The sequence below is a fragment of the Neophocaena asiaeorientalis genome, unplaced genomic scaffold (genome assembly GCF_003031525.2).
Source record: "Neophocaena asiaeorientalis asiaeorientalis breed wild unplaced genomic scaffold, Neophocaena_asiaeorientalis_V1.1 scaffold142, whole genome shotgun sequence".
NCBI classification, from domain to species: domain Eukaryota; kingdom Metazoa; phylum Chordata; class Mammalia; order Artiodactyla; family Phocoenidae; genus Neophocaena; species Neophocaena asiaeorientalis.
The window spans coordinates 1,719,387-1,734,511 of NW_020174563.1; the positions used below are offsets into that span (position 1 = coordinate 1,719,387).

General features: G+C 39.0%; 1 protein-coding gene across 4 annotated transcripts in view; it reads left to right on the forward strand.

The window, feature by feature from the left end:
• Positions 1-15,125, forward strand: part of OSBPL1A (oxysterol binding protein like 1A) — a 216,257-nt gene that overhangs the window by 23,176 nt on the left and 177,956 nt on the right. The window lies entirely within an intron of this gene.

The window sequence follows — 15,125 nt, forward strand, 5'->3', positions numbered from 1 at the left end:
TTTGGACATATTTATAATAGCTTTATACTTCTTATCTGCTAAATTCAACTTATGGGCCCATTAAAAGTCAGTTTCTATTACCTGCTTTTTTCAGACTGTGGGTCATACTTCCCTTTTTTTTGCCTGTCTCACAAGTTTTTTTTGAAAACTAGACATTGTATATAATATAATTTTAGCAACTCTGAATTCTGACTTTTTCCCCTTGAGGTTATTATTATTATTTTTTATTAACTTGTCTGGGCTTCATCTGTGAAATATGGAATGTGTCTGGCCTACTGATATCTCTGCTCTTTTTTTAAAAAAAATTGTTTTAATGTTTTAGCATAGTTTCTCTTATGTACTGGCTGTTTGCATCCCCCTGAAATGCATATGTTCAAATCCCAAAGTGATGGTATTAGAGATGGGGCCTTTGGGAGGTGATTAGGCCATGGTGATAGAGCCTTTGAGAATGAAATTAGTTCCCTTATAAAGGAGACCCCAGAGAGCTCTCATGCCCCTTCTGCCATGTGAGGACACAGTGAGAAGATGGCCATCTGTGAACCAGGAAGCAGGCTCTCACCAGACACCAGATCTTGTTGTGCCTTGATCTTGGTCTTCCCGGCCTCCGAAAATGTGAGAAGTAAATCATGTTTAAGCCACCCAATCTGTGGTGGTTTTGTTATGACACCCCAAATGGACTAAATTTCCTAGAGTTCACCCCTGCATCTACATAGCTTAGTGGTCAGCCCGTATTTGGGTAGAGGTTTTGCCCGAATACTCAGAAGCATAGAGCTTTTCTACCTTCTGCTGATGGATCTGTGTGTAGGTTGGGGAGCACTGTCAGAGTTCAGCCATTCTCACTTCTGCTTCTACTTTCTGCAGGGCCTTCTCCTATTTCTCCTGCACAGTCAGCCAGGAATGTATGGGCAGCTTACCTTGTCCTTTTTTGGGTCTCTCATTTCCAGGCTGTTTTGCCATTTGCCCCATGTGGTGGGCATAATAATGGCCCTCCAGAGACATTCTCGTCCTAGTCCCCAAAGCCTGTGGCTGTGTTAGCTTACATGACAAGGGGAAATTAAAGTTCCAGATGGAATTGAGGTTGCTGATCAGCAGACCTTAGAAGAGGAAAATTATTCTGGATTATCTGGTGGCCTCAGTGTAACCACAGAGGTCCTTAAAAGTGTGAGAGAGAGGCAGAAAAAGAGTCAGAATGAGAGGGAGATGTGCCTAGGAGAGAATGGTCAGAGAGATGCAATGTTTCTGGCTTGGAAAATGGAGAAAGGGGACCAAGGAATGTGGGCAGCCTCTGGAAAGTAGAAAAAGCAAGGAAATGAGTTCTCCTCTAGAGCTTCTGAAAGGAAAGTAGCCCTGCTGACACCTTGATTCTAGCCCAGTGGGACCCATTTTGGACTTCTGAAGTACAGAACTGTCAGATAATAAGTTTGTGGTGTTTTAAGCTGCTGAGTTTGTGGTAATTTGTTATACCCCCGACAGAAAGCAAATACACTCTAATGGGAAAAGGCGCCTCGTGCTGTAGGTTTTTCCATTTGTTTCCTACTGAATTTGCTACTTTTTGGCTCCAAATCAAGTCATTTCCCTCTGGCAAAGCTACTGGCTTTCATTGCCAGCCCTGGTTTGGTCAGACTTCTTGGGGAAGGGGGTTGGGGGTCGGGGTCGGGGTGTGTGTGGCCATAGCCTGTGGCTGGAAGGTTAAAGACGCGTGATCTTACCTGAAGTTCTAGTTCCTGTTGAGTATGCCTCTCAATTTGTTGTCCTTAGTCGATATCCAGCACCTTGATACGAGTAGTTTTGTAGTTTTGTCCAATTTCATACTCTTTTTTCAGGATTACAGTTCACTGTATGCCACCATAGTCGAAAGTTGCTTCACCCCTCTTTCCTGATACTTGTTTTGATGATTTGAATGATCTGGTAAATTAACTATGACATAGGGTGTATTTCTTGTTTGTTGTGATTATTAACCATAGTCTAACATACTCCCTAAAGGTTATTTTATAATCCCATAATTGGAAGATTTATGTGCATTTATCACAAGTTCAAGAATGAATTTATACTTTTTATTCTAATGATTAGATTTAACCAATTTTCATATAAATTATTAATCAACCCAGCAAGTGTGTGCTAAGCATGTTGGAACTAGCACATTTCACACTGTTGGGTCTGTTTGTTCATATGTTGATACTTGTGGACCAGATATGGAGTCTCACTAAAGTTGAGAAAAACAATACCCATTATACTAAAAAAATAAAGGTAGTGGGTTAATTGCTGTGCTTGACTCTGGGGTCGGTGCAGGGGAGGCTCAAAAATGAGTTGCAAATAGTTTAATTTGCCTGACTCACACGTGAGCTACTTGCTATTTTCCTTTATAGCCTTGCACTTCTCATTCTTCTCTATGTACCTAGAGGAGTCCTTGACCCATTTTCACATGGCTCATGTCAACCCATTCTTGAAAGTGCAGCTCAAATGCTGTCTCCATAAATTCTTTCCTGACTTCCTGCAGCTGGAAGGCAGCTGTCCTTTTCCAGATTTCCCAAGAATATTACAAGCACCGTCATTCGTCTTCTACCTTGTATCATAGTTTACTGTTGTATGTGTCTTCACCACCACTAGATCGTATTCATGTTGCTCCCAAGGAATTTATACGTTTCACTTTTTTTTGTATCTTCCATGAGCACAAGTCTTACTGCATAATTACCATCTGTGTAATTACCTAGATCGCTTACCTAGATCAAATCAAATCTACGCTCAGTTCTTTGCATATCTGGCTATTTTCTTCAACTTCGAACATAAGACCATGCTAAATGAGGCCTTAGTTTGATTTGAACATTAGCATACATATTATCGCTTGTATTAGAAAATAAGATTTAGCTGAAGCTAAATGGTTGTGCCACATAGGAAACGTTAAAAATGTGTGTGCTCAGTATCTAAACATGATTGAATTTTGCAAAAGTTTAATTTCTAATTGTACTCATGAAAGGAATCAAATTATCCTGTTCTGATGTGATCTTTTACCATGAAGATAATTTAAAATATGATAGGGTGGTGATTTAATAAATAGGATGATGAGTTGAAAAGGCATGTGGTTTGTTACAAAGCACTTTAAATTCTTATCCTTTCAAATAAATAAAATGCAGCTCCCAAAACTTTGAGGGACCTATGGGCTTTTCTTGGTCCATTAGCGACCCCTAGTGTTCTTTAATAAAAATTAATATACCAGAATTTTAAGATATTGTATTAATAAGCATTTGTTCCTTTATTTTTCAAATGCAGTTCAAATTCTGCAGTTTTTACATCTTCTATAATCAGTTGAAAATAGGGATAGTATAGTAAATAATTGGATTTTAGTACTGAACTTTGTTTCCACTTAGTATCTTCTAGTGAGGCTGAGCATACATCTAAAATCAATGCTTCCTGTGTTCTGCGTCTCAGGAATTATGTATCTCTCACCTGGCATCTAGAAGATACATATAATCCTGGGGTTTACATAAGCTTATCTATCTTGTTCCCTAGGATACAATTTCTCATGCTTATATATTGAATGCCTTCTATGAGTCGAGCACTGTCCAAACAACTTGACATGTGTTATTTAATGGAACATGACACCCCTGAAATATAGGTATAAACATTACTATTTCTTGTAGGTTGGGCTTCAGAGGAAGCAGACCTAGATGGAGGTTAGTGTGCAACAGGCTTATCGAAGTGCTAAGGGGTCACACCTGTGGATGGAAGGGTGGCCAGAGGCTAGAGTCAAGCTGATGCTCCCAGAAGGAATGCACCTGCTGACCGTGGGGGGCTCCTGTTGCTGTAGTTGACCTTGGGGCCACAACCAAATCATCTCCCTCCTCTACTATCTGTTCTAGGTTCCCCTTCCCCTTGGCTAGCACATCTTGTCTTCAGGGCTTACTTGGTGATGTGACTCAGGCCCTCAACCCTGGAGGCTCAACCCCTGGTTATCATGCCCTTCTTAGGCCAGGGTTGTTACACTTGTCCATTTACTGTCAAAATTGGACAAGGGAACACCAAGCGACCCTTAAGTGCATCGTCTGCACACGAAATGTAGTCCTCCTTGTCCCCATTGTGAATACTACTCCTTTCTTCTGATGTTCAAGTTTAATTACCTCTGCTAAGGTGATGACTCTTCTTGCCTGCTGGTCCTTTGACAAAGGAGCCTGGTGTTCAGGCATCCTTCCTCATCTGGCATATGGATCAGAACATTATTCCTAGTTGTGGAATATGCTGCCCCCGAACCGGAAGAAGCCATCCAGGCGTTGTGCTTCCTTCTGTTTCAGGAAGTGCAAGGTGGAAGTGCAAGTTCTTTACTTTGGGGGCAATGTCCGGGCATTACCCAAACCACTGAACCCCTGAGAATTTATTGACATGACAAAGCTCCTGAATTGTAAGATTGCCCACCCTCTGGAGCATATGTATCTTATTAAAGCCTTCAACATTCCACTTCTTCTTGCTCATCTGGTTCTGTTAACAGGACATCATTGGACCAGGGTGAACCAGGGTGGTTTCTGCAGGTTGCCCAAATGGCTCTGAGGCAGAACTGTAAATGTAAATGTGTACTGTTGTGTGAATGCAAAGTGTTTTCCATCTTTTTTTTCCTAATGAGGATAGAGAAGAATATATTTGCCAGGTCAGTTGCTGTGTACTTAAGTAGTATTGACCTGCTCTAGCAAAGGTTTCATATCTGGCAGAGCTGCTAGAATTGGGGCTATTTGGTTGAGCTTGTGGGAGTCCACTGTCATCCTCCACGTTCCTTCTGGTTTTTGTAGCGGCAGAGTGGTGAATTAAATGGAAGTATAGTAGGGACCATCAGCCCTGCATACTTGGGTTTTTAAGGGTGGCACTGATTTCTGTCATTTCCCTGCATGTGGGATACTGGTTTTATTTATCCTGGCCAGGATATGGGGGAGCGCAGATTTAGAGCCTTCCATCTGGCTGTTTTATACTGTAGACCAAGGAAGCGATGTGTTTGCCAACATGTCTATTCCAATTATACATTCAGGGACTGGGGCAGTGTCCTCTGGATGTGTTTGTGGACCCAGTGCCTACATTGTGAGCCAGATCTGGCCCAGGTTTTATTTATTATCTCACCCCTATGCATGCCCCCTGTCTAACGGAGGGGCCAGATAACACTTGGAGTCTCTTGCATCTTGTACTTAATAATTTGTGAAACGTTTGGGTTTTCCCCTTTCCCTGTTTTTTTAGACATAATGCTATTGCACGCTTAATAAACTACAGTATAGTGTAAACATACCTTTTGTATGCACTGGGAACCAAAAAAATTAATGTGATTTGCTTTACTGCAATACTTGCTTTATTGCAGGGGTCTGAACTGAACCCGCAATATCTCTGAGGTGCGCCTGTAACTGGAATTTTGTACCTTTTGACCACCTTCATCCAATTCCTCCACCCCTAACCTCCAGCCTTTGGTAACCACAAATCTGACCTCTTACTATGAGCTTGGGATTTTAATTTTTTTATATTCCATATATAAGTGAGATCATATGGTATTTGTCTTTCTCTGTCTTGTTTCATTTAGTATAGTGCCCTTGGGATCCATCCATGTTTTTGGAAATGGGAGGATTTCCTTCTTTTTATGGCTGAATAGTATTCCATTGTGTGTGTGTGTGTGTGTGTGTGTGTGTGTGTATACATAGATATATATACACACACACGCCATATTTTCTTTATCCATTCATTGGTCAGGGGACACTTAGGTTGTTTCCATGTTTTGGTTATTATAAATAATGCTGCAATGAACATGGGGGTGCAGATATCTTTTCAGGTCAGTGTTTCTTTTCTTTCCTTTTTTTGGTTTTACACTCAGAAGTGGAATTGCTGGATCTATGGTAGTCCAATTTTTATTTTTTTGAGGAACCTCTTTACTGTTTTCCATAATAGCTGTACCAGTCTACAGTGCCACCAACATCAAGTGTTGCCTTTTCTCCACATCTTCACCAGCATTTGTTGTCTGTTGTCTTTATGGTGATAGCTGTTTTAACATGTGTGAGGTGAGATCTCATAGTGGTTTTGATTTGCATTTCCCTAATGATTAGTGATGTTGAGTGCCATTTTAGGTACCTGGGCCATTTGAATATCTTCTCTGGAAGAATGTCTATTTAGATCCTTTGCCCATTTTAAAATTGGATTATTTGTCTTTCTGCTATTGAGTTGTATTAGTTCTTTATATATTTTGGATGTTAACTACTTATCAGATATATGATTTACAAATATTTTGTTGCATTTTCTATGTTGCCTTTCCTTTTTTATGATGGCTTTCTTTGCTTGCAGAAGCTTTTAGTTTGATATAGTCCCAGATGATTTTTGCTTTTGTTGCCTTTGCTTTACATGTCATATCCAAAACATTGTTGCCAAGACCCACGTTAAGGAGCTTTTTTCTATGTTTTCTTCTAGGAGTTTTATGGTTTCAGGTCTTACATTTATATCTTTAATTCATTTTGAGTTAACCCTAACCCTAACTTTTGTGAGCAGTGTAGCATAAGGGTCTAGTTTCATTCTTTTATGAGTGAATACCCAATTTTCCCAGCATCACTTATTGAAGAGATTGTCTTTTTTTCATTAAGTATTCGTGACCCCTTTGTCAAAGATCAGTTGATCACATATGCATGGGTTTATTTCTGGGCTCTTGATTCTGTTGCTTTTGTCTCTGTGTCCGTTTTTATGTGAGTACCATACTGTTTTGATTACCATAGCTGGAAATCAAGTATGATGCCTCCTGTTTTGTTCTTTCTCAGGATTGCTTTGGGGTCTTCAGTGGTTCCAAATAAATTTTTGGATTATTTGTTCTACTTCTGTAAAAAAAAAAAAAAAAAAAAAACCATTAGAATTTTGATAGGGATTGCATTAAATCTATAGGTGGTTTTGAGTAGCATGGACATTTTAACAATATTAATTCTTCCAATTCATGAACACAGGATATATTTTCATTTATTTGTGTCCTCTTCAGTTTCTTTCATAATTGTCTTGTGGTTTTCAGTGTAGAGATGTTTCACTTCCTTGGTTAAATTTATTCCTAAGTATTTTATTGTTTTTGATGGTATTGTAAATGGGATTGTTTTCTTTCTTTTGTAGATAATTTATAGTTAGTGTATAGAAACGCTGCTGATTTTTGTGTGTTAATTTTGTATGCTGCAACTTTACTGAATTCGCTGAGTAGGTCCTACAGCTTTTGGTGGACTTTTTAGGGTTTTCTATATATAAAATCATGTCATGTGCAAATAGAGACAATTTTACTTCATTCTTTGCGATTCTGATGACTTTTTTCTTTTTCTTGCCTGATTGCTTTGGCTAGGACTTCCAGTACTGTGTTGAATAAGAGTGATGAGAGTAGGCACCCTTGTGAGGAGGGAAAGTTTTCAGCATTCTACTGTTGAATATAATGTTAGCCATTGGCTTCTCATATGGCCTGTATTATGTTGAGGTACATTCCTTCTCTACCTAATTTGTTGAGACTTTTTATCCTGAATGAATGTTGAAACCTCTCAAATGCTTTTTCTGCATATGTTGAGATGATTATATGATTTTTTTCTTTCATTCTATTAATGTTTGGCAGTTCCCATCTTTTTCCCACACCTATTCAAGGTGAGCCCATGCTTGCTTTGAAGCAATTTCCTTAGATTTCAGACTAGTTGGTTGTCCTGCCATCCTAATTCTCTGGGTTCAAGAAAAGTATAGTTCTGTAGATTACCTGTTTTTTCCCCTTGTTACTAGAGTGGGAGTGACTTTCAGCTTTCTAAATGCTAGGTGGAATCTGGAAGTCCCAATTAATTTTTTTTTAATTTACTTATTGATTGATTGATTTTTGGCTGCATTGGGTCTTCGTTGCTGCATGTGGACTTTCTCTAGTTGTGGCAAGCAGGGGCTACTCTTCATTATGGTGCATAGGCCTCTCATTGTGGTGACTTCTCGTTGCGGAGCACAGGCTCTAGGTGCGTGGGCTTCAGTAGTTGTGGCATGTGGGCTTCAGTAGTTGTGGCATGTGGGCTTCAGTAGTTGTGGCTTGCGGGCTCTAGAGCACAGGCTCAGTAGTTGTGGCAAATGGGCTTAGTTGCTACGCCACATGTGGGATCTTCCTGGCCCAGGGCTCGAACCTGTGTCCCCTGCATTGGTAGGCGGATTCTTAACCACTGTGCCACCCGGGAAGCCCAGTCCCAATTAACTTATGAAACAGGCTTTTCTTGTGGTAATTTCGGAGACATTGCTAGTTCTTAAGTGTTAGTTAAGTTGAACATGTCTCTGCCTTACATATTTCAGCTACTATTTAGCAGTGTCTTAGGAATTTTTAAGACTTTTTTCTTAGGTGTTTCTTGAAAAGAAATTCTGTGTATGTGCCTGTGCATGTGTTTCTTTTTTTTTTAATTTTTATTGAAGTATAGTTTCTTTACAATGTTGTGTTAGCTATACATATACATATATCCCCTCTTTTTTGGATTTCCTTCCCATTTAGGTCACCACAGAGTACTGAGTAGAGTTCCCTGTGCTATATGGTATGTTCTCATTAGTTATCTATTTTATATCTAGTATCAATAGTGTATATATGTCAGTCCCAATCTCCCAATTCATCCCATCCCCTCCCCTATCCCCTTCGGTATCCATACGTTTCCTTTCCCCCTTGGTATCCATGTTTGTTCTCTATGTCTGTGTCTCTATTTCTGCTTTGCAAACAAGATCATCTGTACCATTTTTCTAGATTCCACATATATGCTTTAATATACAATATTTGTTTTTCTCTTTCTGACTTACTTCACGCTGTATGACAGACACATGTGCATGTGTATTTCATTTTAGATGTCAAGTGATATTCTGAGACTTATAATGAAAAACTGATGACCTTTGCTCCACACCTGCCCACTCTGAGTCACACTTTCCTAGAGGCAACCATGTTATTATTTTCAGCTGTTACTTCAGTTTTTTTTAACTTTCATGTTTCTACATAATATACTTATGTCACTGATTCTTGTTTTTTGTTGTGTTTGTTTTTTTTTTTTAATTTTAGATTTTCTATTGGCTTACTTCTGGAGGATAAGCATTTGTTTCTCCCTGCCTTAATCCCCACTAAAACCATTTCACTTTTCTCATTCTCTTAATCTGCAGCTAGATTTTGGTTAAATAAATACTGAGTGTACATTATTATGACTATGCTAGCTTGAGCCACTTAGGGTCCTGTGTTTTTCTTTTTTTTGTGTCTTTGAATATAGTCATATACATCATGAATGACCACTTCTTGGAGATAGCTCTCCTGATTCCCCGTGTCCTCTTGCTCTTGAAGAGACCTTGTGGGCAAGGAGACCTTCTCTGAGCAAGATGCTTGTCCTTATTCTGATTTTTTATAAAATATTATTAAAATGTGTCTACACTTCCTTTTTCAACTTCCCTAGCACCTGATTATTTTGATCCTTTGTAGTCTGGGTCCTGACTGTACCTGTTAACTGAATGTTTTCCTAAAGTTCCTCAGTGGTTTACTATTTTTAAGGTTTCTGTTTTCCATAGCTGCACTCCAACAGAGCTGATCTCTCTGGGAAGAGGCACTACACGGTCTGTTTCTACTGCTGCATCTTTGGCTGCTTTTCTGATTCCTATCTGTTTGTGCTTGTTCATTTTCCTTACCTTTCATTGTAGGTGTTCCTCTGTTTGTTTTTTTTTAAACCATTCTTCTCTTTTCTCTTGAAACTGTCCCCCTAAGAAACCCATCCACTCTTTTTTTTTTTTTGCGGTACGCGGGCCTCGCACTGTTGTGGCCTCTCCCATTGCGGAGCACAGGCTCCGGACGCGCAGGCTCAGCGGCCATGGCTCATGGGCCCAGCCGCTCCGCGGCATGTGGGATCTTCCCGGACCGGGGCACGAATCCGTGTCCCCTGCATCGGCAGGCGGACTCTCAACCACTGCGCCACCAGGGAAGCCCCCATCCACTCTTAAGGCTTCATTATTTCTCCTGGGGGATTATTTGGAAATCTGTATTTTGACCTCATACTTCCTTCCAGGTGTCCAGGTCTTCTGTTTAGCTGCATGTTTTGGCTCCTTACTCGCCACTCAGATATCTGGAATTTCATGTGTCTAAAATGGGACTCCTCTTCCTTCACACAAGCTCCCTATGCAGTATATTTGTATTGGTCATTGAAGTACTTGTCACTTTAAATCCTCCTTTTTACTGTCTCTGCTTGAGAACATTTTCATTGCTTTTTACCTGGACTGCTCTGTCTCCCATTGGCTTTTTTTTTTTTTTCTAATCTCTCAATTCCACCATGTCCTGGGATGTCCCAGTCAGTATCCTGATCTCAGCTCTGATTTTTGTCAGCACTTTCTCAGATCTCTTCGGTATTCATTACCTAAGTGTTTTCCCTGACAGGTGGAGGACCTTATACAATGTAAGGGCTTAAGTATGTTAAGTGAATAGTTAATAAGAATGTGGAGAGTTGGCAGAAAGTTCAGAGGAGAGCCACATATTCAGTTGATGCAAGGAGAACTTGTGAGGGAAAAGTGGTTGGAGCTGGAATTTTGTGTAAAAGCACCAGGGACTTCTCAGGACTAGATTAGGAATTCTAGATCCTGAGGGATGAAGAGGAAGATGACAACTAATCCTTTGGTATGTGTACAAACTGTTAAAGGGGGCAGGATGGTCTTTTTTTTTTTTACATATTTTTAATTTATTTTTGGCTGCGTTGGGTCCTCGTTGCTGCGCGCGGGATTTCTCTAGCTGTGTTGAGCAGGGACGTTGCAGTGCGTGGTCTTCTTATTGAGGTGGCTTCTCTTGTGGATCACAGGCCCTAGAGCACGCAGGCTTCAGTAGTTGTGGCTTGCGGGCTCTAGAGCTCAGGCTCAGTAGCTGTGGCACACGGGCTTAGTTCCCCCGCGGCATGTGGGACCTTCCCAGACCAGGGCTTGAACCCGTGTCCCCTGCATTGGCAGGCGGATTCTTAACCACTGTGCCACCAGGGAAGTCCTGGCAGGATGGTCTTTAATTTTGGCATAGAGAAGCACAGTTTGGCTTAAAAACGTTTTTTCTAAACATAATACTGCAACAGACCTTTGAAGAAAGTTAAAACCTCTTCTACCCACTGAGGTATTAAAAATCAGCGGTGAGCTCTCTGTTTGGGTGTTTCATTCATGTTCCTCGAGTTAGACATCCAGCCACTGGTCTCTTCAGGTGCCTTCTATTTTCTAATTCTGATTTAATGAATAAAAACTTCTTCTGATGATTTCTCCTGCCTGAGCACTTGTATTTAAATGCTTAACATACAAGTTGCTGGACCCCATCCCCGGCATTTCTGATTCAGTGGGTCTGAGATGGGGCTTGAGAACTTGCCTTTCTGCCAATTTCATGGGTGATGCTGATGCTACATACAGGTCTGGGGACCACACTCTGAGAATTTTTGCTCTTAATCTTTTTCACAGGGTGGACAGGTGTTTTTTGTAACTTGCAGTCTGATAGTCATTCCTCTGGAACCTTTAAGAGGTGTCCCTTCCCTTCAGGACAGTCTGAACCCCTGAGATTGCATATAGCAACTCTGAAAGTCTGCCCTATTTCCCCCTGTAGCCTGTTGCCACATAATCGAAGCATATTCTCTTTTCTTAAAGGTACCTCTCTACCTCTGTGCATACCATTCCCTCTGCCCATTTTCTGTAGTCCAGCGCTTTGAGGATTTGTCAGTCAGGTTCCACATTAATTCTTATACCTTCCTGAAACTCGAATCAGGACAATTAATTACTAGAACACTGTACAGTTGCAAAGATGGTATAAAACAACTAGATGAGGTAGGTTGAGAAATAACATTCCTTAACTCTAATGTGCCATGTGGTGCCAAACTTGAGTATCTCTACTGTCTTTTTATAGGCACTTTATTGAGATCTAGTTTACATACTATACAAGTCACCCATGTACAATTCAGTAGTTCAGGTATGTTGACTTGTGCAACTATCAACATAATTTTAGAACATTTGGATCATCCCAGAAAGAAATCTTGTACTCATGAGCTGTCATTCCCTATTACCCCTTTCCCCCAGGCCCTGGCAACCACTAATCTACTGTCTGTATAGATTTACCTATTCTAGACATTTCATATAAATGGAAGCATATAATACATGGTTTTCTGTGACTGGCTTCTTAGAATGTGCCATGTAGTGCCAAACTTGAATATCTCTAGTCTTTTTATAGGCACTTTATTGAGATCTAGTTTACATACTATACAAGTCACCCATGTACAATTCAGTAGTTCAGGTATGTTGACTTGTGCAACTATCAACATAATTTTAGAACATTTGGATCATCCCAGAAAGAAATCTTGTACTCATGAGCTGTCATTCCCTATTACCCCTTTCCCCCAGGCCCTGGCAACCACTAATCTACTGTCTGTATAGATTTACCTATTCTAGACATTTCATATAAATGGAAGCATATAATACATGGTTTTCTGTGACTGGCTTCTTTTACTTAACATAATGTTTTCAAGGCTCATCCATGATTATAATATATATCAGTACTTCATTCTTTTTTATTGCCCAATAATATTCCATTGTATGGACATACCACATTTTATTTATCCAACTATCAGTTGATGGACATTTAGGTTGTTTTCACTTTGGGGATATTATGAATAATGCTGCTTTGAACACTCATGTGCAAGATTTTTGTCATGGACATATGTTTTCATTTCTCTTTGGTATGTACCTAGGAGTGGAATTGCTGCATCACTTGGCATTGCTATGTTTAGTATTTTGCAGAGCTGCCAAACTGATTACCAAAGCACCTGCACCGTTTTACATTCCCACGAGCATTGCATGAAGGTTTCAGTTTCTCCACATCCTCATCACACTTGTTATTGTCAGTCGTCTTCATTTTAGGCATCCTGAGGGTTGTGAAATGGTATCTCATTTGGTTTTGATTTGCATTTCCGTAATGATTAGTGATGTTGAACATCTGTTCATATGCTTATTGGCCATTTTTCTTTGGAAAAATGTCTATTGAATCCTTTGCCCATTTACTTAAATTTTTTGTATTTGAAAGACAAATTTGTAGAGTAGTTTCAGGTTCACAGCAAGATTGAGGGGAAGATACAGATTCCCCGCGTATGCCCTCCTCCACACATGCATGGTCTCCCATTATCAACATGCTCCACCAGAGTGGTTCGTTTTTGTTTTTTTGTTAAAACAAGTGATGAACCTACATCATAAGCACCCAAAGTCCATAGTTTACTTTAGCATTCACTCTTGTTGTTGTATGTTCTTTGGGTTTAGACAAAATGTTTAATGATATGTGTCTATCATTATAATATCGTAGAGAATATTTTCACTGCCCTAAAAATCCTTTGTGCTCCACGTGTTCATCCTTCCTCCCACCCAAATCCCTGGCAACTACTGATCTTTCGACTTTCTCCATAGTTTTGCCTTTTCCAGAATGTCACATAGTTCCATATGTATGTCACATACATACAGTATGTAGCCTTTTCAGATTCTTTGCCCATTTTTAAAATCGGATAGTTTGGTGGTGGTGGTGTTTTTGAGTTTTGGGAGTTATTTACATATTCTGGATATAAATCCTAGATCAGATACCCGATTTGCAAATATTTTTTCCCACTCTGGATTGCCTTTTCACTCTCTTGATAGTGCTTTGTTGTACAGAGGTTTTAATTTTGATGTAGGTCCAATTTCTTTCTTTTTTTTTAACCTATGCTTTTGGTGTCATATTCCAAGAAATGACTGCTATGAAGCTTTTCTCTTACGTTTTCTTCTAAGATTTTTGTTTTAGGTTTTCTATTGGGTCTTTCATCCTAATAGAGTTAATTTTGGTATGTGGTGTAAAGTATACAGGTCCAACTTTATTTGTTTGCATGGGAATGTCCAGTTTTCCCAGCACCATTTGTTGAAGAGACTGTCCTTTCCCCTTCAAATGATCTTGGCACTCTTGTTGAAAATATTTTTAATTTTGATGTAGTCCAATTTCTGTCTTTTTTTTTAACCTATGCTTTTGGTGTCATATTCCAAGAAATGACTGCTATGAAGCTTTTCTCTTACGTTTTCTTCTAAGATTTTTGTTTTAGGTTTTCTATTAGGTCTTTCATCCTAATAGAGTTAATTTTGGTATGTGGTGTAAAGTATACAGGTCCAACTTTATTTGTTTGCATGTGAATGTCCAGTTTTCCCAGCACCATTTGTTGAAGAGACTGTCCTTTCCCCTTCAAATGATCTTGGCACTCTTGTTGAAAATCATTTGAACAAATATGTGAGTTTATTTCTGGGCTCTCTTTTCTATTCCATTGGTCTCTGTGTCTATCTTTATGTCATTATTGCACTGTTTTGATTAATCTTTGAGGTAAGTTTTGAAATCTGGAAGTGTGAGATCTCCAACTTTGTTCTTCTTTTTCATTACTGTTTTGTCTATTTGGGATCTCTAGAGATTCATTGTGAATTTTATGATAGGATTTTCTGTTTCTGGAAAAAACATCATTGGGATTTGTTAGGGATTGCATTGAATCTGTAGATTGCTTTGGGTAGTGTTCACATCCCAACAATATTAAGTCTTCCCATTCATGATCACTAGATGTCTTCCCACTTATTTATATCTTCTTTAATTTCTTTGAGCTGTATTTCATAGTTTTAGTGTATAAGTCTTTCACCTCTATGGTTAAGTTTATTCTTAAGCATTTTATTCTTTTTGTTGCCATTGTAAATGGAATTGTTTTTCTTAATTTCCTTTTCTGATTACACTTCTTTATCTTTGACCATTTTTTCAATTGGGTTGTCTTTTTGTTGAACTGTAAAAGTTCTTTATATATTCTGGATACAATTTCCTTATCAGATATATGATTTATAAATACTTTCTATCATTCTGTGGGTTTTTCTACTTTCTTTACTAATATGAACTGTTTACATAAACTATGAAAACACTTCTTCCAAAATGTTACCTTTAAAATGATAGGAAATGCTAAGATATTTTATAAGAATTTATTACAATATTAGACTTCTTAGCAGTTTTTCTATTTGTAAAATGTGGTAGTACATTTTATAGAATAATATTCAGTGAAAAGTATGTTTATAGACACTATAACATCCTGGAAACTGATGTATTAGGCAAAAGGAGTATAACTTAAGCAATTATGTCATAA